Source organism: Lutra lutra, chromosome 4 (genome assembly GCF_902655055.1).
Source record: "Lutra lutra chromosome 4, mLutLut1.2, whole genome shotgun sequence".
In the NCBI taxonomy this organism is placed as follows: Eukaryota; Metazoa; Chordata; class Mammalia; order Carnivora; family Mustelidae; genus Lutra; species Lutra lutra.
This window is the reverse complement of record NC_062281.1, coordinates 113,703,094-113,728,238: the sequence shown is the minus strand read 5'-3', so window position 1 is coordinate 113,728,238 and position 25,145 is coordinate 113,703,094. Positions and strand designations below refer to the sequence as shown.

At 34.7% G+C, this 25,145-nt stretch overlaps 1 protein-coding gene and 1 pseudogene across 1 annotated transcript in view; both read right to left on the bottom strand.

The window, feature by feature from the left end:
* DPYD (dihydropyrimidine dehydrogenase) overlaps positions 1-25,145 on the bottom strand; it is an 853,664-nt gene that overhangs the window by 782,952 nt on the left and 45,567 nt on the right. The window lies entirely within an intron of this gene.
* LOC125099407 (uncharacterized) lies at positions 11,804-12,032 on the bottom strand (annotated as a pseudogene).

The window sequence follows — 25,145 nt, the reverse complement described above, 5'->3', positions numbered from 1 at the left end:
ATTTTCCATTATATAAATAAATGAGTACCCAGTAATCAATAAATCATGAATTTTAGGTTTCAATGTTTCATATTCTTTGAAATAAATGATTTTCAAATATCCTCAAAAATAGTTCCCTATTTTCACAGTGTCCTAAAACAGCCAAAAGTACAAAGTATATACAAGATTGTACACCTGTGGTGAGAAAAATTAAATGCATTTGATGTGGTTCAGTGAACAAGACTACTCTGCTTGTTTAAGCTGTTTATTTTTCTTTTCCTTTCAAATCCAAATAATAGGCAGGCAAATCTTTCTCATTGCCAAACAGTGTCAGTAAGTAATCTTATACTGTTGGATTCTCAAAGCTCCTAGTGAAAATATCCAAAAGCTTATGGAAGAAGTTTATGTACAATGGAGTATATATTTTTCCTCTATTTCTACAGTAATATTTCCTCTTCCACATACAAACACATAGTGTAGGTTTGTTCCTTCAAAAAAAAAAATCAGTAAAAAAAAAAAATCAGTTGAAGTATGTATGTATAACAACTAGAGACATTCATAGAGGTAACCAGTTACATCTCCAGCACTCACTCAGAATCAGATCTCAAAAACACTGCCCATACTCTGGAAATGCCAAGTGTTCATTTCTCTTTTATTCCTAAAGCCACCACAAACTAGTTTCCATTCCCTTTGCTTCAATGAAATTGTTCTCATCAGGGTCACAAATAGCCTCTGCATTGCAAAACCCACTGAACATATTTCTGATCATTTTTTTTACTAGAAATTATATATATAGTTCTGTCTATCTATCTACTGGACATCTTCACCTTGTATAGCCCACAGGAAAATTAATTGCAAAATAAAAAGCATTTTCATAGAAATCGTTTATACTTCCCTCTAAGCCATCTCCCATTTGACCTAGGAACAGAAGCAACCTCACACAATCCAAATACATTTACTAAATCCAACCCTGTCCTTCAGGTCTCAGCCAAGGTTTCATATCTTCTGGAAAACATTTGATTACTCCCACAGCCCCATCACCCTGAACCTACCTCTGATGTAGCCCATCTTCCCTCCTTTCTACCTTCCCTTCTTCTCCCTCCCTTTCTTCATTTAATCAACTAATCTGTATTAAGGACTTATTAATTCATAGTCACTGCTACAAGCATTTGGAATAATACTAAATGGGCAAAAATCTTTTCTCCATGGAACTTCCATTTTAGTCAAGGGAGAGACCAAAACTCACAAATAAGTAAATTTTATTACACTAATATAGTTGCATTGTATTAACATTGCTTATTTATTTGGCTCTCTTCCCAAATAATACCATAAGTCCCTTCACTTACCATGTTTCTAGCATTTTATTAGGTACTTAAAAACATTTAATGAATCTAGAATCTGCCTTTCCCACTAACTACAGATTAGTCTATTCCCATACTCCAGAGCTTTATACAAATACACTTTAGACTAATGACACCTTAATGTTTTACTAGGACCCTAAAGAGAAGTTCTTTCTGAACAGATCTAGATTATTGTGTTCCATGCATTAATTATTTTCCTTTTATTCCACTTTGGGAGTTTACTTTGTTTATTGATTGCTCTCCAGAAACCTAGTATTATAAATAATTATCTGTAACACTGTAACTTGATGTCATATTGGATTGCTCATCAGGTTATAGACGTTCAGAACGGTCTACTGTTAGTTGTTACATATAAAACAGAATCTAACTGGTTCCTGGGCAGCACATATTGATCTACTTCATTAACTTTAATGGCTGTATGATATTCCATTTATACATAAGTAATTATGTATTTAATCATTTTTAAGGACTTTTAGTACTTTCCAGTTCACTATCATTACAAACAATGCTGTAGTGACGCTCCCTGAATCTGCCTTCTTTCGTGCTTATCTGAATGATTCTATAGGTTAGCTTCCTAGAAGTTGAATTGCTAGTTCAAACAATGAATGCTGACAAATTTCCTCCAGGGAGGGTCTACCAATTCATAACCTCCAAAGTAATGTAACTGCTGTTTCCCTTCCTTCTTTACAGATCCTGTGTAGATGTAAATGTGTGTATTTAATTTTCTCATATTCTGATGATCACATAATAATTTCTTATGAAAGGGAAATTGTCTCTGAATGTGTAGCCTACCTCATATCTCTCTACTATATGTCCTCACAGTATACCACATCACATTTTATCCTAATGACTAACATCATAATGATGTCATGTTATGTCATTCACTTTTTTTACTATCACTCTTGCTTTTCAAAATCTATTACCTCTTGAGTTAAATACATCAAGATGAAAAAAAGTAATTATAACTTGGATGGGTCTTTAAGCATGAAGTTTTCTTATTTTACTTATTTTTAGTAGTTTCTTTTTGTTATACTTTGCCTAATAAATGCTCAAGGAAACAACAGGTATTTTTATCCAAATAATATTTTTCCTGTTCTTATACTAGTTACCATTTTCTCATAGGACAAATGGTAGTGAAAAACCCTATAGAATAATTGCTTTTTTGAATGACAGTAAAATATTATTTTTTAATTGGTGTCTGTTAAGTTGTTTCCTTTTAAAGTCCTAAGAACAACCCAAAGTAAAGTATGTCCCCAAATCGTGGAATATCATGTTGGTATATATTAAATTTAAACCTGTTACTTACATTGTTTAAATACTATTATCAAATCTCTCTTTAAACAGGATGGATCACATGGTGATTCTAGTTAGGGAAGATGAACAATAAAAAAGTAGTTTTAATTTTCAGTACTGTAAATATACTATGGTGAATATAAAGTAGAAGGGAAGTGAGAGGAGGTTACTGGACAGGGAACTTACATCAGATGGACTCTGAAGAGGCAGCATTTTTTTTTTTAAGATTTTATTTATTTATTTGACAGAGATCACAAGTAGGCAGAAAGGCTGACAGAGAGAGAGGAAGAAGCAGGCTCCCCACTGAGCAGAGAGCCCAATGTGGGGCTCGATTCCAAGACCCTGGGACCATAACCTAAGCCCAAGGCAGAGGCTTTAACCCACTGAACCACCCAGGTGCCCCATGAGAGGCAGCATTTAAATTAAGTTGCTGTATCTTTTATCAGGTGCTGAAACATTTTTGCTTTGTATTTTACTTTAGTAGCACGTGATTGTGGCTATGTTATTTTTATTTGCTTATTTAATATATTTTTGTCCATGTGTTCACTTTAAATCCACCTCAGTTTGTTTCTGGTTAGTTTATCCTAAATAGTATGTGTTTAGGTTTAATTATAATTAAAGGTAAAAAATGTTGTCTATTATTGATGAGTGCAAACCATTTAAATTTGTGATCATAAATAATCAACTTGTTTTCCATCAAGTGTTAAGTGCCTTTGTGTTGGCCTTAAAATCTTTTCACTATTTTCTACCATTTATTGCATTTACTATACTACATTTTCTTCTGTTTTCTGCAATGATTTGGTAGGAAAAATTCCTTTATTGTAAAAAAAAAAGGTATCTTTAATACTTTAATAGCTATACTTAAACTAACATTCTTCATGTTTTAAAAGTCAATAATTTAATTGTATTAAGAATATTAGTATCTATACTGGTTATTAGATAAGACTGATGAATCACTGAACTCAACCCCTGAAACTAATAGTACACTATAAGTTAATTAATTGAATTGAAATTAGAAAATCATATTAGTACCTATTTGTTGTTCTATCCATGAATACTCACACTGTTTTGAATTATTTACTATTGTAACATCACTTTCATTTATTTTTTATACATTTCTCCTGATACACATGTGCATAAGATTCTCCAGAGTATAAACTGAGTTACAGGGGCTACAAAAATAAAACTACACAAAATAATGTCAAACTGTGTATGCTATTTATAATTGCAAAGCAATATTCTAGAAGTCCTATAAATCCATACTATCTCCAACTATTATATTGTTAGCCTTTTAATTTTGGTCCATATAATGTACAAAATCTTATCATGATACATTCTTTTTTTTTTTTTTTGAAGATTTTATTTATTTATTTGACAGACAGAGATCACAAGTAGGCAGAGAGAGAGAGGAAGGGAAGCAGACTGCCTGCTGAGCAGAGAGCCTGATGCGGGGCTCGATCCCAGGACCCCGAGACCATGACCTGAGCCGAAGGCAGAGGCTTAACCCACTGAGCCACCCAGGTGCCCCTCGTGATGCATTCTTAATTTGCCTTTTCCCTAGTTATTTCTGAGGGAAGAATCTAATGAATTTGACTATCATTTCATGTATAAGGCCATGCATGTTTCCTCATCTGTCCATGCCTCTTCACGTCTTTTGCCAATTGTTCTGTTGGACTATCTTTTTCTTATAATATTAAAGAGTCTTTTGTATATCATCAATGAAATAATTTGTTAGTTATATGTATTATAGATACCTTCTTTCAATCTGTGGCTTATGTTTTCATCCTTTTTATGTTCTGTTGAACAGATGTTCTTAATTTTAATTAGGTTGAATTTATCACACTTTTATTTTACAGTTATTGAATTCATTTATTTAAAATTCTATGAAATTATGGCTACAAAATTTTCCCACTAATTTTGCATAAAAAATCATATCTTTTCAATTATTGGAAATGCTTTTTTTTCCCCCAGCTGAGGAGCATCCTCTTTTGCTATACTCCCTTACTGTTTCTGCCTTATTTGTTCTGTTTCACTCTCCCTAGATCACCTTCTGCACAGATTGGATTCCCCTTACTAGAATATAATGTATATTATTTTCTCTTAGTTTATTTTACATTTATTTCTTTGTGGTATACTTTCAGAAATAATGTCAAATTGATCTTTGATATTAGCAAATTTGTTTTTCTATCTGTAGTGTCAGTCCTGTTGTCTAAGGCATTCAAAGGAGATTTTTATTTCTATTACTGCATTTTACTTTTCTGTAAGTAACTTCCCCATTATTCTTTCCCTCACTCCACCCTCGCCTTATTTAGCTCCATTTTATCTCAAAAAACATGTCAGCTTTTAAAAATATATATACTATCCTTATCTCCTTGTGAAGTCCTTTTTTACAATGTAGGTTTTCTTGTCTGAAAAGACCAAACATTTTCTTTTCTATCACTAAATATTTTTAGAGTAGTGTTTTCTTTCCAAAGATCCACATTGTGTGATTCTTGGGAGGAGGAGCTATAATTTTATTATCTGTTTCTTGGTCATGTCTTAGATTAAATAGTCTTCTTTAAAAAATGGTCTACTCATACCCAATTTTGTTAACTGACTTTGTTTGCTGTTTCAGTTGTGAAATTCAGTTCGTAGTTAGCCATTTGCATTACTGTTGTGCACTGAGGATGTCAGTGTTTATAAAATAATATGTTCCACATTTACTGGAATTTACATAAACATTTTTATTTATTTTGTGTATAACTCTCTTTGTGTATTGGTTTGTATTTTTTTTTTAAAGATTTTATTTATTTATTTGACAGAGAGAGAGAGATCACAAGCAGGCAGAGAGGCAGGCAGAGAGAGGGGAGGAAGCAGGCTCCCCGCAGAGCAGAGAGCCCGATGCGGGGCTCGATCCCAGGACCCTGAGATCATGACCTGAGCCGAAGGCAGCGGCTTAACCACTGAGCCACCCAGGCGCCCCAGTATTGGTTTGTATTATAGATATGTTTTATTTTGTTGTTTGATAAAAGTTCCTTATGTCTTGTCCTACATTAGGTTTAATTTTGTTTGTTTGTTCTTTTCTTTCATACTTTTGACATAACATGCTGTACATCTCCTTATAATTGTTTTTAGGAGTAAATAAGATGTTTTAAAATGTGATCTTAGGGGCGCCTGGATGGCTCAGTGGGTTAAGCCTCTGCCTTCGGCTCAGGTCATGATCTCAGGGTCCTGGGATTGAGACCCGCATCAGGCTCTCTGCTTAGCAGGGAGCCTGCTTCCCCCACTCTCTCTGCCTTCCTCTCTGCCTACTTGTGATCTCTCTCTGTGTGTCAAATAAATAAATAAAATCTTTAAAATAAAATAAAATAAAATAAAATAAAATGTGATCTCATAAAATACTTAGAACTTCTACTATCACCCATAATGATGAAAATCTAGGATGTATCTCATTTAATCTACCAGACAAAAATTGGGGAGGAGGTTAAATTGTCACAAGGATGGTATCAATGGTGAAACATATTTTTGTTATTTATATCTTTGCTAATATTTACCAATGAATGGAAACACAAGAAGGAAAGGTGTATAAAAGAGACAGAAAGGGAAGAAATCCTTATTAGTGTCCTATGTTAAAAAGAGTAGACAGTACAACAGTGCCATAAAGAGTATTTTCTTTTAACTTACTTATTTTTTGGTTTACAAAGTACTACCTACAATCATGTGGGTAATAGTAAACAGATATAAAGCTGAAGAATAAAACAGTGATAAAAATTTTGCTTGATATCTTCAAAAACAAAGAAATACATGATTCAATAAGGAGGGGGGGGAGATGATTAAAACTTACCAGTAAAAAAATGAATGTATTTGGAAAAAAAATCAAGTAAAAATTAGAAAAACAAAATCAAACATTAGAGGTAGACCACTGCAAATTCACAGAACTATAATATGGCACGTTATGTTGAATCAAAGTTAAGAATGATTGCTACATAATATTTGTCAAATATATTCTGCATTTGGGATTAAAGATTTCATGTATATATTCATTAAGTATATATTATGACTAGTATTAAAACTGTTTTGACTGTTGTGCAGATTTGATCATTTAAACTAGACAGTGATGTCTACTTTTCTTTCCCTAAGGCCTACTTATAAGATTCGCACTTACTACTTACAAGATTCTCATTTATTTTTTTGTTTGTTTGTTTTATTTACAGGGGGAGAAGAAGAGAAAGATTCTTAAGCAGGCTCCATGCCCAGTGTGGAGCCTGACATAGGGCTCAATCTCATAACCCTGAGATCATGACCTGAGCTGAAACCAAGAGTCTGACGCTTAATCAACTGAGCCACTCAGGCACCCTATAAAATTCACATTCAAATAATATACAGGCATGAAACATCTTCCAATAGACTATAATCCTACCAAACTTTCATTTGAGCCATTGTATAATAAATTGATAATAAAAGGAAAAAATGAAAAAGGGGAAAAATCATATCCATTTAGTAGAGAGAGAGAGAGAGAGAGAGAAAAGCATCTTGCTATGGTTCTGGATCTTCAAAAGCTGACTCACTGGAGAGTGAGATCAACTAGGAAGTTGGCTTACTTCTGTTTTCAGGCTGTGTGATCCGAATAAAATCCAGTATTTAGTATTGCAACTTTGAGGCAGGATGCAGTGGGCGAGGGAAGTCCTTCAGGGGAGTGAATTCTTTAGGAGGTTCATCTTTACTTTACAGAATTGGGGGGGAAGTCAAGAGTTTCTCTGCTCAGTACCTTTATCTGGGGACTCCTCTGACTGAAGGATAGGATAGACTCAGACTACCTGAGTTTAGACCAACAAATCAACATTACGTAGGAGAGTTGAGCCCCCCAAAAGTCAGATATCTCCCTGCATAAGGAGCACTAGGAAAAGCTCAGTTCTGCTCTTATGGAAGACATGCTATGTGAGGAGAGAGTTGGCCTGCTGGAAGAACACTATTCCTGTAGCTCTAACCCTGGGTTGGGGGAAAGTGGCATCTGTTCCATACTGGACAAAGCACTGCATCTGCACAGCATCAGAGCTTGATGTTCCTCCCTCCCCCAGAGATCTGTTCATCCAGAGCATTCCAGGCAGTCTCCTGGGTCTCGGCTAAATGACCTCCTTGGATCACCAATGATGTCAGAAACCTTTCCAGGATATTTAAATCCTTAATAGTTGGTCTAATGTGTAAGGACTTGGGGTTTTTATGTTACTAGTGTTTCTCTCAGCCAACAGAGCTCTCAATCAATTATGAGTTTTTCTCTCATGGGAAATAAAATGACTTTGATAATAGGCAATGATTTTTTTTTTCAAATAACATATTTCTGAAAAACTTCTGGTTATAATTTTATGTGTCCATCTCTTCACATACATAACTAATCTTTTTAGGTATGTTGGAAAGTCCCTCCTCTATTTTTATGGAATAAATTCACTTTCAACTGCATACTTTGTGAAAATGCATTTCTTTTATTCCTTTTTTTTTGTTCCATTCTGGAAGGAGTTTAACTTTCCACTGGGTCTTTTCCCTCTCCCTTTTTGTATGTATGTCTTTTCTAACTGCAATGAAATTTTATCAGTTCAAAGATTTTTTATATGAGCTTAAAGTATATCAATCCTTTCATCTTCAGTTAGTATTCATGTCTTTTTTTCAGTACGAGTTTTTAAATGAGTAACTCAACTGCATCAATTAATTTCTTCAAAATGACTTTTGTTTTATCTTCTAAGAAGTCTTCATTTTTCCAAAGCATTCATTATTCACAATTAGAAATTCCCACTATCCATCTTCTTCAAGAGCAACAACCCAGTCTCATTATTTGCTCGTGTTCACCTAGAAGTTTCATCTTTTACTTTTAAAACTTGTTTCATATACACATTAGCATTTTCTAACATTTTATCCTGTTTAACAAATTTGCTCCCTTTCCCTTTTCCATTCTCTGGCTTCTTCTGAAAGTAACTTTTCCTTTCTCTAAAGATCAGAATTCATCCAATGGATCTTTTTTGATTTTTTGGGTGAGGGGGGGCAAGGATAAGATAGATTTGTCTCCATGTCTCTATGTGGACTGGTTTATTACACTGGGCTATTTGGTGTTTTGTGGTGGGTTCTTTTTGGGTTTTTTTTTTTTTTTTTTTTTTGGTAAAGAGTTTCAGAAAGCAAAACAATACTGGAAAATGGAAAAACACTCTAATTATGCTAATTACTCAATGTTAGACAAGTCCCTTGACTACTGTACGTTATCTGATAATCTCTTATTATCTGATATCCTTCATACCTTCTAATAAAATTATATCATGAAAATAACTCAAGACATGTAAAGCATTTTTTGAAACAAAAATGTTAAATAAATTATGGCTGCTGACACAGGTTAGGACATTTACTAAATACTTTTATTCAAATAATATTCTAATCTAGACCCTAGGCCATGTGTAGTATAATACATATCAAAATTGGATAAGATTAAAATGAGCCTTCAGGTAGTACTCACCAACTTCACAGAGGTTGCTGCTCATCATATATGCCCACATTTGGCAGTAAATATTAATTATTCTTTTCAGTGACTCCCCTTATTCAGAAACTTAAATATGACAATGCCCAAGGAGTTCACTGAACCAAGATTTTTTAAAACTGTACAAAACAGCATGAAAGTTTCTGAAGAGTTGATTTAAGTATAACTCATTAATTAAATCAGTAAATGGAGAGTGACCACCTACTATATATCAAGCTCTGGGTTATACACCAATAATTTATGGTGTATAAGAGGAATGTTTAGTCTGGTGAGGGAGCCCTGTCAACTGAGGACTATGATACAAGAGAAATAATCTGCAAACCAACACTGGAGTGCTAGGGAACACTTCTATAGAATCATTAAACTCAGAATGAGATTAATGAGCTTTAGGGAGACTTGTTCCTAAAAGTGATGCCAAGATACAAAGACTACTGGCATACCTGGGTGGCGCAGTCTGTTAAGCATCTGCTTTTGGCTCAGGTCATGATCCTGAGGTCCTGGAATCAAGCCCTACATCCAGCTCCTGGGGGCTCCCTGCTCAGTGGGGAGTCTGCTTCTCTATCTCTGCCCCTGTTCCTGCTCTCTCTGTTTCTCTCTTGCACGTACTCTAATAATAAATAAATAAAATCTTAAAAAAAAAAAAAGATACAAAGACTGCACTGTGGGATTTGGGTATTGATAGCCGATTGGTTCTCACTAATAAGTTGGTGAAGTATTTCTGAAACAAATAGATCTGATTGGTTCTTGCTAAAATAGGTTTCAATGTGCCACTTTACTACTTTATAATGAGGAAAGTAACTCTTCCATGTACCAAAATATTTTAATTTCTATGAATGTCACTTTCTGTTCTATAAACACAAGCTAGAATTGCTATCTCAATGTTACATTTATAACATTATCAAATGATTTCTTCACATACATGTTCTGTCTCAGTCCTAGCCTGATGCCGCCACTGTGTTAACAGAGAGGATGGCAAAGTTAAAGGGCCGGTGAAACTCAAATACAATGCAAGTCTTAGTAGGAAAAACATTTTCTTTCATCAACATTACCATTTTCAGCATTTCAGCACTCTGCAATACTATTGAACTTTACTGATTTTTTTACATGTAGCTTTCTAGAGGCTGATTCCCATTATTAAAATATCTTTGTTTCTATTTTTAATTAAATTTGAAATATTTTTATTTTTCAAATTATTGCCCTTGGGATGATACAATAACATTATTATGTTGAAACAATTTTCTGTCAGACACATCAAGCTGCTAATGTATTCAGATGGCTGTGCTAAAAGTAAGTTTCTTTGGAAACACTTGATTTGAATTTTAGAAAACCCAGATGATACCTTGGTAATGAAAATGTCAACTAAAAAAAAAAAAGTAATGCAGCACTGTTCTTGCCTTATTGCAGTTTAGTACAAAAAATATTCCAAATGTTTAATTTCTTCTTGAAAAAAACAAAAATATAAATATATTTTCACAAATTCTTAAGTATGCTAGGACTTGCAGATGCCCAATTTCAACCACAGATGTTAATATTTTATTTACTGGCTATATGACTTGAACAAGGAATTAAATAACTCTGATCCTCTGTACCCGTGTCTTTAAAATAAGGATAACTTTGGTACTTACATCACTGAATTATTGTGAAAATTAAATAAGTGCTATTTGATTTCTTCTGTCAAAGGGTACATAGCAACATATATTTAAAGGTCTTCATAAGCTGGTCTTATGAAGACCATAAGCTGGTCTTTATTATCATGTCTATTCTATTAACACGATACTATACACAGTTTGTTGAATATATGACACTGCTCTATAAATCTGTGAGGCTGTTCATGTTCAACTGCCTGTTGATACCTCCTTTTCGGCTTCTCTTTACCATGCTGTTAAAGTTCTGTTGCATCCTCAAAATTCGAATTTCTCCTCATCTTCTCCGGGAACCCATTCATTCTCTCTTGGCAAAGGTGACTATTCTGCAATTATCCAGTTATTTGTTTAACAACTATTTATAGGATGTCCACCATTGTCCTATGTTTTAGAATTCATCTTTTTAAAATTTATCTTTAGTATCTTATGTTTATGTTTTGCTCTTCTTTGTTCTTCATCTTTTTATCATCAGGTCCATGCTCAGTTTGCTGAATAAATGAAAGGAAGACTGAAAAGCTACCATTTCCACACTTCCACTCATTTCTCTCTCTAGGGGATTAAATATTTGTTCAACTGATTCATAATATTTATAATTCAAATGATTAAAACTAGGGTACCTATAATAGCATTCATTAACAAGGAAAACAATGTTTCAGTGCTGGAGAATGTGTACTATGAACTATTTTCTAAGAAGATATAAGAAGGGGATGTCTGGGTTGATTAGTCAAGTGTCTGATTTTTCATTTTGGCTCAGGTCATTATCTCAGGGTCATGAGATGGTGCCTCATGTCTGGCTCCACATTCAGTGCAGAGTCTGCTTGGAATTCTCTCTCCTTTTCCCTCTGGCCCCCACTCTTGCTCATACTCATGCTCTGTCTCTCTCCCTCAAATAAATAAATAAATTTAAAAAAAAAAAAAAAGGAAGGTATAAGATGAATGCATCCAGAAGAAATAATGTTGTTTTATGGACAATAAGTAGGAGTATTCAAAAGAACACTTGCGGTGAAAAACCTGTGAGAAAGGGTAAGGTATTTAATGTAAAACAAACAAACAAAAATTTAGCACATCTGATAAAGCCTAAACCTACCAAGCAGATAACTTGTCCAATATATCCAAAAGTCTGAGGCCTGGTAAATTCTTTCAGCTTGTTTCTAGATTGGGGTGAAGTTACCTTCTCTTCTACCTGCTTCCTTTTTCAATTAGCAATAATCGCGCCTCGGATAAACCTCATTGGCTACGATACTGCCACTGCGCAAAGCTACCTGCTTCCTTTTTAATATTAACCTAGAGGTAATTCTGATACAGCCAAAACCATAGAAGGTATAAGATTGTCAATAATTGAACCAAAAAATGCTCTATCACTAGATGTCTAAATAAGAACAATAATAAGAGCAAAAATAGCAACAATAATAATAAAATCTATCAAGAACAAAAATAACAGCTATATGTTTGAATGCTTACTATGTGCCAGAAACTATGCCAGCTGGGAGAACAACAGGCCAAAGTAGCACCACAGCTGTATTTTCTAGACTTTTCCTAAATAATTTTCACAAGGTCTGAAGAATCCTTAATTCCACTCTCTCTTTTCCCAGATATTTCACCTTTGCCAATGCTCCTAACAAACCAATAGGTTCCAAATTAATATTTTAGAGATTATTCATTAAATCTGAAGTACTACTTTTATAATGATAAAATCCTAGTCAAATCACGAGTTTATTGCCCTAAGAAAGATTCCAAATCCCTCAAGTGTATTTAACTTTTTACACAATCTGAATCTATTTTCTCTTCTAGACATTTTCATCTATACCATTCCTACCAAAACCCTTTTTCTATTGCTCTCAAACATGAATCCCTCCTTAAACCTGAATTATCTATTAGTTCTTTCCCTCCTCCAAATACCATGCATATTCCACACTCAAACCTATTTTCCTTGCTGGACCCGCAGGCCCTCTTTCTTTTAATCCCTTTTTATAAATCCTCCCCTATTAAACCAAAATATACCAAGAGTCTAAAAAGTTTATTCTATTTATGTGCAAGAAAAATAGCAACACTGTCAAACTTTCTTAAGTAGTGCTGTGGAGGAAATAATTTGGGTAGATTACTTATTGATTTATAGTTTATAATACTTCTAGCTTTAAAGCCAGAAAGTATCACTGAAAAGTCAAGTAGATGTATGAGCTAGAGATAAAAATAAAGACATGGAGATAGGTAAAATTTTTGAGAATTTCAATTCTCAAAAACATGAGAGATTATTTAAAAGAAAACATAATAAACCTAAAAACAAAGTGATTAAAAACAGGTAAACCAATAGACAGTAAGGGCAAAAACTTACCATAAATACTACCTGCATTCTTATTGGAGCCAAGGAAGAAAAAAAAAAATTGAAGGAATCCAAAGTAACCAACTACAATTATTTCACGACATGAAAATAAGCTAAAAATACTGTATCTGTAGTTTTTTTTTTTAAGATTTTTAACTTATTTATTTGACAGACAGAGATCACAAGTAGGCAGAGAAGCAGGCAGAGAGAGAGAGAGGGACGCAAGCTCCCTGATGAGCAGAGAACCTGATGCAGGGCTCGATCCCAGGACACTGAGACCACGACCCGAGCTGAAGGCAGAGGCTTTAACCCACTGAGCCACTCAGACACCCCGAAGGTTTGTTTCTTATAGAATAAAAAAAGACTAAGTGGCCTTATGATAAAGAGTCTTATTTAATCATGAAATCCATATAACTATAAGAAGCTGGATTTGTCTTCCAAATACTAAAAACAACATTATCACATTTGAAAAAAAAAAATCACACTTAGAATAAATAAATGTAGTATTACTTTACTTAACTTGTAATATTCAAAAATTATTACTAAGTGATGTAAAATGCTTCAAAGAAATCTTAGACAAATGCTTTTTCACTAAACCATGAGACATTTCCCATATTCAAGGAAAAATAAAATAATTCCATTTAGTGAGCATTTACTATGTGCCAAGTCTTGTATTATGCCCTGTCTAAAATCATTACCTCATTCAATCCCCAAAATAATTTAATTAGCTCATTATAATTATTATTATTTCCATTTTTCATTGAAGGAAACTGAAACTAGCTGACAGAGGTGAAGAACTGTACCCAAGGTCAAGTTAGTAAATGCAGAGACATGATTTGCACCTATGCATTCTGTCTCAAGCACAGGCTGATTAGATTACATTCTACTGTCTCACACAATATAAAATTTAACTATTCTTATTCCTTACTCCATTTTTCTTTTCCTACTTAATTATAACTTTACCATATTCCCTAAAAATAAACACTTTTTTTTCCCCCCTAAGTCATTAGAATTTGAAATATGCCACTATTCTTCTTGGGATTTTTTTGGTTGTCTATATCTAAAACCAGCTTTAGATAGTTTAAGCCAAAAAAAAAAAAAAAAGAAGACTATATCTGGATATAAAAATATCTCACAAAACACAAAGTTGCAAAACTTTCCCCATAAAAAGCCATGTGTAACCCAGGCAGATTTTTTTTGTCTACATCTGCCTCTACTCTTTCTTCAGACTTTTTAAAATACATATGGAAGGTGGAAAATGTCCACCCTGCAACACCCAGGTTTCAATGTTTTGTTTTCTGCTCAAACAGTTCAGAATGAAATAAAATCTCTTACCCCCTCCCCGTACCCTCGCACCCCCCCCCACCCCCGATTTCAGGGAGACTCTGCTTCTCCTGGCTTTGGTCAGTTTCTCAATCAGATTCAGGCCACCAAATTTGAGGGCTGAGTGAGGTTTTACAAACATAGCTTCAAGAACCCATACCTACACATCTGTGAATTTGAGGGGGCAGACAATTTCACAAGTATACACCTCAATCATATTTATCCCAGATTTTATGATAAAATCTTTATTTCTCACAGAAAAGAATCCTATAACTAAGAAATATACTAACTACAGAGAACTCAATCTTAAGAAGCTATACATGAAGGGAATCAGAATATGCTATCCCAAAATATGCCACTTCAGCATAAAAATTATTTTGAACTAAAGGCAATTAAGAAAAAACAAACACAGAAAGAGTTCTTTATCCTCTCTCCTCCTATCTGCCTGAAAGCAGGACATAAATCTCCCTTTGTGAAAGTGTTCCTTCTCCCCTTTCCTGTACCAGAAGAATCATTATCACTGGAGACAGAAAGTCAGCACTGTGATGCACAAATGAACGTTACTAAAATAACTAATTTTCTGTTAGTTTTCCCCATACATTTACCTTCCCACAATTAACCACTTCTAGATGCCAAACCCTTTTCCTTGTCTTGCTACTTTTCCATGATTTATCATCCTTTGTTAAGATGGTATACAAGCTGTTGAGTCTACAAGCAACTTTGGGTCTTCACTTCTTTTCTATGAAGGTCTCCATGCACATAAAAATAAAATATCAACATCAACCAAAATGTATTTACCTTTTGTTCTATTAGTGTCTTTTGTCAGTTTAATTCACAGATCTCATTAACTGAAATAAGAATGTGGAAGCAAAGTTTTTTTTTTCCTCCTATGTATTATACATTATATAAATATATTATAAAGATAGAGATATACAGATAATTGGACCGATGTAGTCAAATGTTGATGTTGAAATTTTAACCATGGAGCCAATCTGCAAATGTTTAAATAGATATTAATGTTTTCAGGATCAATCACGTGAAATGTTCTGGACAACAGGTCAGTAAAATCTAATTGATATTAAAAATTCTGAAAGAGAAAAATTCCATTCTGTCTTATTAAAAACTACTGAATCCAAATTATGACCAATGCAGAGAGGGTATAACACTTTTTTTTTTGGTTGTTAATGCAACTCAAGAGACAGAACACTAAAAATATTCTGCTTTAAAGAAAATAAGAAATGCAATGCAATATGCTGATTCTTGATTGGGTTATATGAAAATCCAAATATTTTTAAATTCATAAACTTCCATAATTGAGGACTATGACAGCAGAGTTCTATATTTCCATTCATATTCAATTTTGAGTGTGTGACTACAAGAGAGTCTTTTTCATGCGATTTTTCAATGGTCCCTGATACTCAGAGTAATGTATGAAACATTAATGTTCTGAGTTTTGTAAGTATACAGCATACACCAAATCCCCACTGAAAGAAAAGCTCCTCAATTCCTAATCATTTCAATAGGCTCTAATGTAATATTTCCTACATTGCAAATCACAGCACTTTATTTAAGGATATCAGTCTGGCCAAGTGAGCTCTGCGGAGTGCAGCCTGCACAGACATCAGTTCAAAGGATCAGATGTCAAAGTGCTCCCTCTAATGTCCCTTAATCATCACTCCGATTAGTGCTTGAATAGAACTGTGATTAAAAACGCTGCTGCCATTGTCTACCTATTCAGCCATCTAGCATTCTACGTAGGTTCCACCGATTAGTGTTTGAATAGGGGAACGATTAGAAAGACAGCTGCCATTGTATGCCCATTCGGAAAACAGCAAAACCCGCATATTTATTTGCTATGAGCACCAAATAAATGTTTTGCAAAGGTAAAATATACTATTAGGCTCTAAAGACAATTTAGCTGATTTCTTTTGTTCAGAGCATTCTATTTTCCCATATGCAAAGATACTTCTTATTTGCAAATACAGTAATATGCTTCATTAATATCTTTTAAAATATACATATTCTGTTTTTATAGACATAGTCTTAACACACATCTGCTTTATTATATAGTACTTATTGACCTACAATACATCATATAATTCCAGTTTAATATTATGACTATCCAAAGAATTTCTGTATAAACAAATCAGTTTGGTTCCAGATCTTTTGAATCCCTTCTCAATAGCCATAGACTAATATGCAATCCATATGCATGACATCTCCAAAGAGAAACTTCCTTGTCAAATATTGAGATAAAATATCTCATTCTCAAGCCATTCTAAGACAGGGGCACATCTTAGGTGAGTGACTCACCTAGGAAGAATCAGCTAGGGTTAGAGTTCCCATGTCAACACAGACTCATATAGATTGATGAAACTGGGCAAGCCCAAGGCATCATGCTGAAGGATTTTTGGAGAAAGGAAAATGTGGTTTAAAAAAAAAAAATTCACAGAAAGGTAACTCATTCCTACTTTATGCATTTATTAGGGTTCAAAAAAGTGATGTCTTTTGCTGTTTCTCCCTCTTTCTGTCTCTTACACACACTCCTCTAACACACACACAATTTGCTGCCAGGTAATTTCTGGGCAATATAGGAAATGTTCTGTTTTTCTTTATCGTTCTTAATATCTTCCTGTTCCTTACCTCTCCGTGTTCTTTCCATATTTAGTTATGCTGTTCTGTGTCCACTGTCATAATGGACCAGATCTGTAGTAACAGAAGCAGACCAGGGAGCATCAATGTTTCAGTGCTAATAATTAGATTCAATAACACTTGTTGAGGAGTACATATACCAGGCACTGTTCTAAGTATACTATGCAAATTGAGACATTTAATCCCAATAGCAAGTGTATCAGGTAGATTCTATTAGTATCCTCATTTTGCAGAAGAGGAAATGGAGGCAGGAAGATTAAGGAATTTACTCAGGATCTTACAGCTAGTAAATGGCAGAACCGAAAATTGAAACCAATTAGTTGGTCTCTGGAGCTCGCTCTTAACCAATCATTCTGCTGATAGGTCATTGTTTTTGGTTCCACTGTCTTCTTTCATTAAAAAAAAAAAAAAAAAAAACACAACCTTAAAGATAAGTTAGCTCACTTTAAAGGGAACCTTTTCTTTCTTTTGCTAACAAAACTAAAGAAACACCCCTTACACTTAGCCTGAAGTTTTTTCCAGTTCAACTTAAACCCTGACTAGGTAACTACACTCCGTCCTAATCAACAATAAAGTTAGTTTAAGAAAAAAGAAAAAGGGGCACCTTGGTGGCTCAGTGGGTTAAAGAAAAAAGAAAAAGAAAAAGAACCATCACTTAACCATTATAAAATTTCAAACAAAGAAAAGCAAAATAAAAGTAACAGAGCTGATGGCTGACAATTACAAACGAGTTTAATTTGTGCGTCACATGGATATGGAGAAAGTTGTGATCAGTGTGAAATAAATAATTAAAGCAAAGCTCTCTCGTAACAGCCTCAGGAAATCAAGAGTTAACACTTTTCTTCTTTTTAGTCAATTAACATTTTATTACATATTTCTGCCTGCAGAATAAAGCTCTGACAATACTAGTGTAGAATGAAGCACCAAGAAAACATATACACACACAGAGAGACCCTAATATGTGACAAAACTAAATTACAGCATGTAGCAAAGACTGTGCTTTCCTAACCTGATGACATGCACTTCTTATAATGAAATCACCAGACTACAGAACTTCTCAATAAATATAATCATTAATATAATCTTCATCATTATCAGTGTTATTGTTACATGTACTAGTCTTTGCTGATCTCTTCTCATTACTTGGTACATATCTTCACACTACACTTCAGCCATGCAGTACTAAAACTATTTCAGGACCTGGATTCAGTATGCTCTCTCATCTCAATCTTTCCAGTATATGTGTTCCATTCTAGTGGGATCCCCCTTCTTCTGGTCTTCCTCCTCCATCTGTATTTTCATATTAAATTCTGGTTTCTCAGGGAGGCCAACCTTGAATCCTGAGACCAGATTCCACAGCTGTAATTCCCATGGTTAACTATACCTGCAAGGCCTGATTGTGAATGACTTAAATGCCTGTGAAAAAGACTGTAAGTTGTCAAGGCAAGAAAAGTGTTTGTCCCTTTACCCACCACTTTTCACAATGGCAGGCATATAGTAAGTAGGTCTGCCATTAATTTCCATAATTAATGGAACTGTACAAGGCAGGTTCTAAGCAAATATTTATATTATGTAATTCTTAAAATTAGGCAGAATAACTGCTCTATAGTAGTGTTGGAATATAGAAAAATGTGACACTTTAATTCTTTAAGAGAGCTCACTGCTATGAAAAGTAACTTATTTCCAGCCACTGGATTAATGTGCAAAAATGTTCAGAAAATGCTTTTAAGAGTTCATATCTCATATACAGACAATAAAAATTAATCAATATTTCATATTTTAACTACTGATTCAGGGTATACTTCATATTCTTAAAGAAATTGAAATGGCTCAAAATTCTCCTTTTGAATTCATAACTAGACTTCAAGACTTCCCATAAGTAATATAAGTTATTATTTTAAAATAAATACTGGTTATGTGTCAAAAGATCCCACCCTAATTCCAAAATTACAAAGTCTACATATGTCTAAATGACCACAAGCCAAGATTTTAGGCTCAGAATTCCTCTTCTACTTAAATTTTTATACTCTTTGACAGAGGATTTTTAGTTAATCACATGTCACCGTATATTTTTCCCTCTGCTAAACTTTAAATTTGCATTTTCTTTAAAGAATCAAATAGTTTCTTCAAATTAATGTCTATTCTAACACACACATAAAATTAATTACTAAGTTTATATAATGATAACTTCTAACCTCTCTTAGAAGTATGGAAAAGATTGCCCAATAAAGAGCACTTAAAATATACTTATCTAAAAATAAACTCATTTTTTTTTCTAATTCATTACAATGTTCTCAATGCATATAGCAGGATAACTGTTCTTATAAATGGTAAACTGGTACCTGTCAGATTAATGATCCCAAAAAATCCAGTAATACATAATGTGTGGTAGCTTTACTATGAAGTTAAGGTAATGACCGGACAAGCCCACCCAGTTAGCCAGCCTGGAGTTCTGGGGCTACCTGTGCCATCCAAAGCCATCTGAGTCTCTATTGACAGTTGCCAGTTGCGACCCAAGTTTAAGCATTCATGGGAACATCCCTAGGTCCTGCTGGTACCTCCAGAGCAGTACAAGTCCTTTGATTCACAGCTGTTTTCTGGGTCAGTATTACAGTGAGGAAAGTGAGGCATCAATGTCACAAAATCTAAGGAGGTACTCACTTTCAGAGTCTTGCAAGTACCATCTAAGTTTCCCAACATGGGGTTTTAAATGGCCTTGCCTGTCTTTTTTTTTTTTAATTTTTATTTATTTTAGAGTGAGTCTCAAGCAGACTCCCCACTAAGCCCAACATGGGCTTGATTTTGAGACGCTGAGATCATGACCTGAGCTGAAATCAAAAGTCCAACAATCAAGCCACCCAAGTGCCCCATGTGCCTGTCTTAACCCTTCTTTCTTACTTTCTCTGACCCAAAATAGAAACTTAACTCCACCCTCTCTCCCCACCCCTGACTGACTTCATTTGAGAACCTGCTGGATGGAGAATGGGAGATAATCATCAATTCTGTTAAATCCAAATTCAAAATCAGACTTCATGGGATAGGGAAGTTTTACCATAATTTCTCTTCCTCCTAAAATATGCACATTAGGCAGTGAGGCCAACAGTTTTCATTTCTTGAGAAAAAGATATAACCACTGAAAGCAATGGGATAAAGAGAGTTTTTCTGAGACTTAAGATGTTGGAAGTCAGCTTTTCAAGGAATCTGAAAGAACTTGAGTGGTTGACAATGGATTTAAAAGGAAATGTGTGATGAGTTAAAAGTAAATTTTTACCTCCACTCTTACCTTCTCATATAAACTATATAAATATTTTAAGAGTGGAAAGGCAAAATGGAAAAGGGGAGGGCCCAGAAATTTTGGTAGATACCAGAAAAAAAGGATCATTGCTCAGCAACTCAGGTTAGACATAGGGGGATGGTAAAGGTACTTGGAGATCATGAGCTAGAGAAGCTATGATGAAGCCCTGGAAGGAGGTGACTAGACTGTGAAGTTTCCTGAGCCCCAGTATTGAGTGGAATATTAGAAGTATCTGTCATGCATTCAAAAGTGACTTAAAAGTAGCACAGAGGTGGGGAACAGAAATGGATCTGGTGAAAGGGAATGAAGGATGACTCCACATCCCCCATGACTGGCTATTAATGGAAATACATAATGAAGAATCAGCTGGGCTCACCTCATCTACCACACTTGTCACCAAATCCCATGGAAGTCAGATGTTAGCCCAGAGTACTAAGGAGGGGCAAGGAGACCAGCGGGGACAAAAATCCTGAAAATGACAATGACTGAATTTCTACTCTGAAAAAGCTCAAAACAAAAACTCAGTTTGGTTACAGAAAAAGAAAGGAGGTTATATTTCCTATATGCCTGAGTTTCTAGTCTGATACTTGTATTCTCTATACAAACAATGCATTTTTTACCTATTGAAGAAGGCATTAAATGGCAAAGAAACTTGGTTTTGGTTATTTTATTTTATTTTATTTCAGAAACTCCTTCAGGCACTGGGTCTAGTTTTGGAAGATTGCTATTGTCAGCAATCAGGAATGCAAGCTCAAGCTTAAGAAGTTGTTTTAAAATATGGTATAAGAAGAGGTGAGGGTAGAACAGGGACTGCTTTCTTACTGTGAATCTGGTCAAAAATTCGTTTAACTTTGGAGTTTAAAAAAAGAAATTCATACTGTGAATTTGCTATGTATCAACACTGGGACCTGCATTTTATGTCAAGTTTAACAGAGCCAGGTAGCTGGTTATCGAAGCAAGAATGATTCCACTTTTCTTTCTAAATGAGGTTAAGTGATGACTGTATTAACTATGTGTGTTTTGTCCCTTAATAGTCATGCAAGCTTGAGAAAGAAAAATGGACCCTGGCACACAAAGTAAATCATAAGGATAATTTCCAAAATATAAAAAACAACCACATTTGGAAATCATGTATTAGAGAGAAAACACATTGACCTGTCCTTCTTTGTAGGAACTCTCTCACGATTATTTCAAGGCTCTCGAATCTCACCCCACATGGTGCTAGTTAACTAAAATCTCATCTCCACTGCTCTTGTCATCATGTTTTTCAGCGTCCTGCTAAGCCACACCAGAGCCTGAGGCAAAAGGAAAGAGGTATGCTCCTTTATACATGTTTTATATGTTTTTGTATTATTTGTCTTGCTTACAAAGTCTTTTGATGCCCCTTATATTTTGTACCTCAAGTCGGTGCCTCACTTGTCTCTCCCTAACCATACCCAAAGCCTCAAAGATCTAAGATCCAAACTCTTCCCACTCTCCACACTCTTCCTGGATAACTCTATATGCAGGCCTTTATACCCATATATACTCTGATGATTCAAAATTCTTCATCTCCTTTCCTGAATCCTTTTACTGAGCTACCACATGGGATATTACAAGAAACAAAAGATCACAAACTGAACTCATGATTTCTGTCCCAATTTATCTTATAAACAACTAAATGCACATATAAAGTAAACTCACAAGTCATATTTATTTTACTTCCTGTTATAGACTGAAGGTTTGTGTTCCCCCCATCCAGAATTCATATATTGAAATTCTAACTCCCCAGTGTGATGATATGAGGAGATGGGGCATATTAGAGGTGATTAGGTCATAAAGGTGAAGACCTCATGAATGGGATTAGTGCCCTTATAAAAGGGACCCCAAAAAACTCTCTCATCCCATTTGCCATATGAGTCATCTATCAACCCGGAAGCAGGCCCTCACCAGACACCAAATCTGCCAGTGCTCTGAGGTTGGACCTCCCAGCATACAGAAGTGTGGGAATTAAATGTCTGTTGTTTAAGCCACCAGTCTGATATTTTTGCTATTGTAGCCCAAGCAGACTGAGACATGTCCTAAATATATTCAAGTTTATCCACTCTCCTACATACCCACTGCGCTGTCTTCTTTTGTCTACAAGCCTTCTACAATAATCTGAATCTTGCCTCCCATCTTCCTTGTTAAATCCATCTTCTATTATGAAAGTTAGACAAATTCAGCTAAAGGCAAATTTGACCGAATCACAGTGATAATTAAAACTCCTTCGTGGTTCTTCCTTTGAAAGAGTACTATTGTTATTTATTGACATTTCAAAAAGAATGTGAGAACTTCTTGGCAATGTCTATGTCAAATTCATCTTCATTCCACTGTGAAAAGTGACACAATGGTTAGCCCATTATCAAAAGGCAACAAATACAAAACAAAAATAGTGACTAAGATTGTGAACCTCACACAGGAAAACAGTAACAATTTATGAAAACCTATATATTACTGTGGTCATTTCTTAGAATGGAAAAAAAAAAGTCAGTGATTAATTTTTATACAGTTTTACTTAAAAAGTTCTGGTGCCAGATTGCATGAGTGCAACCTCTGATTCTACCATTCAACAGCGGAATCCTGGACAGGATGTCTAATAATTGGCTGTCTTTAACTGCCTTCCCTTTTTATTCTCACCCAGTTTTCTGATTCGTAACATTTTCTGGTCTTCAAAAATTGCTAATGGAAAATGAGTACAAAATATTTATGCAATTAAGACAGTTCAACATTATTAAAAATGGCAAAAATAAACAGTAGTTATAGAACACCTGCTTAAAAGATACTGGAAATAACTGCTTCGTGCTTCATTAACCAGTATAAACACATTTGCCAGTTTAAATCCCCTACTGAATTCAGAATTTCCAATTAGTACTAGAATGATATCAAACTGCCAAGGGAAGAAATTCCTGGGTTAAAAGAAAAAAAAAATTCAGAATTTCCGTTCCCAGTGCTCTTTTACAGGTCAAACAGATGCCTGTCTTCAAAGAAGCCTATAAATTTGTTTATTGGGGCACCTGGGTGGCTCAGGGGTTAAAGCCTCTGTCTTCAGCTCAGGTCATGATCCCAGGGTCCTGGAATCAAGCCCCGCATCAGGCTCTCTGCTCGGCAGGGAGCCTGCTTCCTCCTCTCTCTCTCTCTGCCTGCCTCTCTGCCTACTTATGATCTCTGTCTGTCAAATAAATAAGTAAAATCTTTAAAAATAAATAAATAAAATAATTTTTAAAAAAATTGTTTATCAAAACTAAACCTACATCCATTTTAATAGACAATTTTAGACTATAATTTGTAATTTATTCATCTCTAAATGCCATGCAGTATAGGTCCTGAAATATGGTTGTTTTTAGGATCAAATGGACTTCTTAAAAAGAAAGGCATATAGGGACAGAAAACTATGCAATCTTAAGAAAAACTTCTTCCCTGGGAATTCAAAGAAACACAACCCATAACCCTGATGCACATATGCAAAGAGTGATAAGTCAGTGATCATCTGAACTAAATCAAAACAAAATTGTAAAGCCAAAGCAAAATCGTTAGAAAGTGAAACAAAATAAACATAGATAAATAACACCTTTGTATTTGGTGGTCAGCAAGTTAGCTGAAAATGATCTCTTTGGCTATCTTCAGAAATGATATAAGATTATTGGTTAAAAAAAAAAATTGGACAACCACTACAACCCACATTTTTCTTACTTTGATGATTCTATTTTCCAATACTCTTACTTGTCTTTCCTAAAGAACCTAGGTGATATCCTGAAAAACATGCACTAGATCCAGATGACCTGAATTCTAGATCTGGCTGCAGCACTAAGTGATTTCAAAAAGCTTAAGTAAATCATTTAGCATTTTCAGCATAGTCCTCATCCATAAAACAAGGAGACAAATCTGAGTTGTCCATTCACATCATGGTAAAATGCAAATGTAATATGCAAAGGTACTCTGGAAACTGTACAGCACTATACAAGAAAAAATGTAATTCTTATGTCTAATATATAAGGAATACATAAAAGAACGGTCATATTCATTCATGCATTCTTTCAACAGGTATTTAGTGAGCACCAGCTGTTCTAGAAACAGGGAACACAGCTTATGAAACAGAACACACGATGAACAAAACACAAAAATCACTGCCCTCTTGGACTATATTCCAGTGGAAAAAAACAAAAAATAAATTAGTGAGTGAAAAACGGAGTATATCAGTGACAAGCGCTAGAAGAAAAATTAGGCAGAGAAGTCTAAAGAGAGCTCAGAATGGGGCAGTCTTAGAGAAATAAAGTGGCTGGAGGTCTTGCTGAGGTGACAACTGTACAAAAGAAATTGTGCAAACTCCATGTGAGCTGAAAAACCACTGAAAGATTCTGAGCACAGGAATTTTAAAAGGATTTCTATGTGTATTAAGACAAGATTCTACCAGGAAAGGCGTAAGCACAGAAACTGTTTCAAGGCTATTGAAACAAACCAGATGAGAGATAATGATATGGGCTTTGAAAGGTTGGTAGTGGTGAAGGTGGTGAGAGGTGATAAGAGTCTGGATATAGACAGCATTTAAAGTGAGGAGAAAAAATGAGATCACCAACATAATGAGCCTCGAAAAGAGAGAGAATGATCTAAGCCTTAGGCACTCTTAATATTCAGGGGTGAGAAGATGAACAAAGAAGCCAAGGAGATGCTTAATAAAGGAGTCTGATGTCCTGCAATCGAAGAGAAAGAAAATATTTTAGGAAGGAGAAAGAGATTTTTTGTATCAAGCGCTGCTCATAATGCC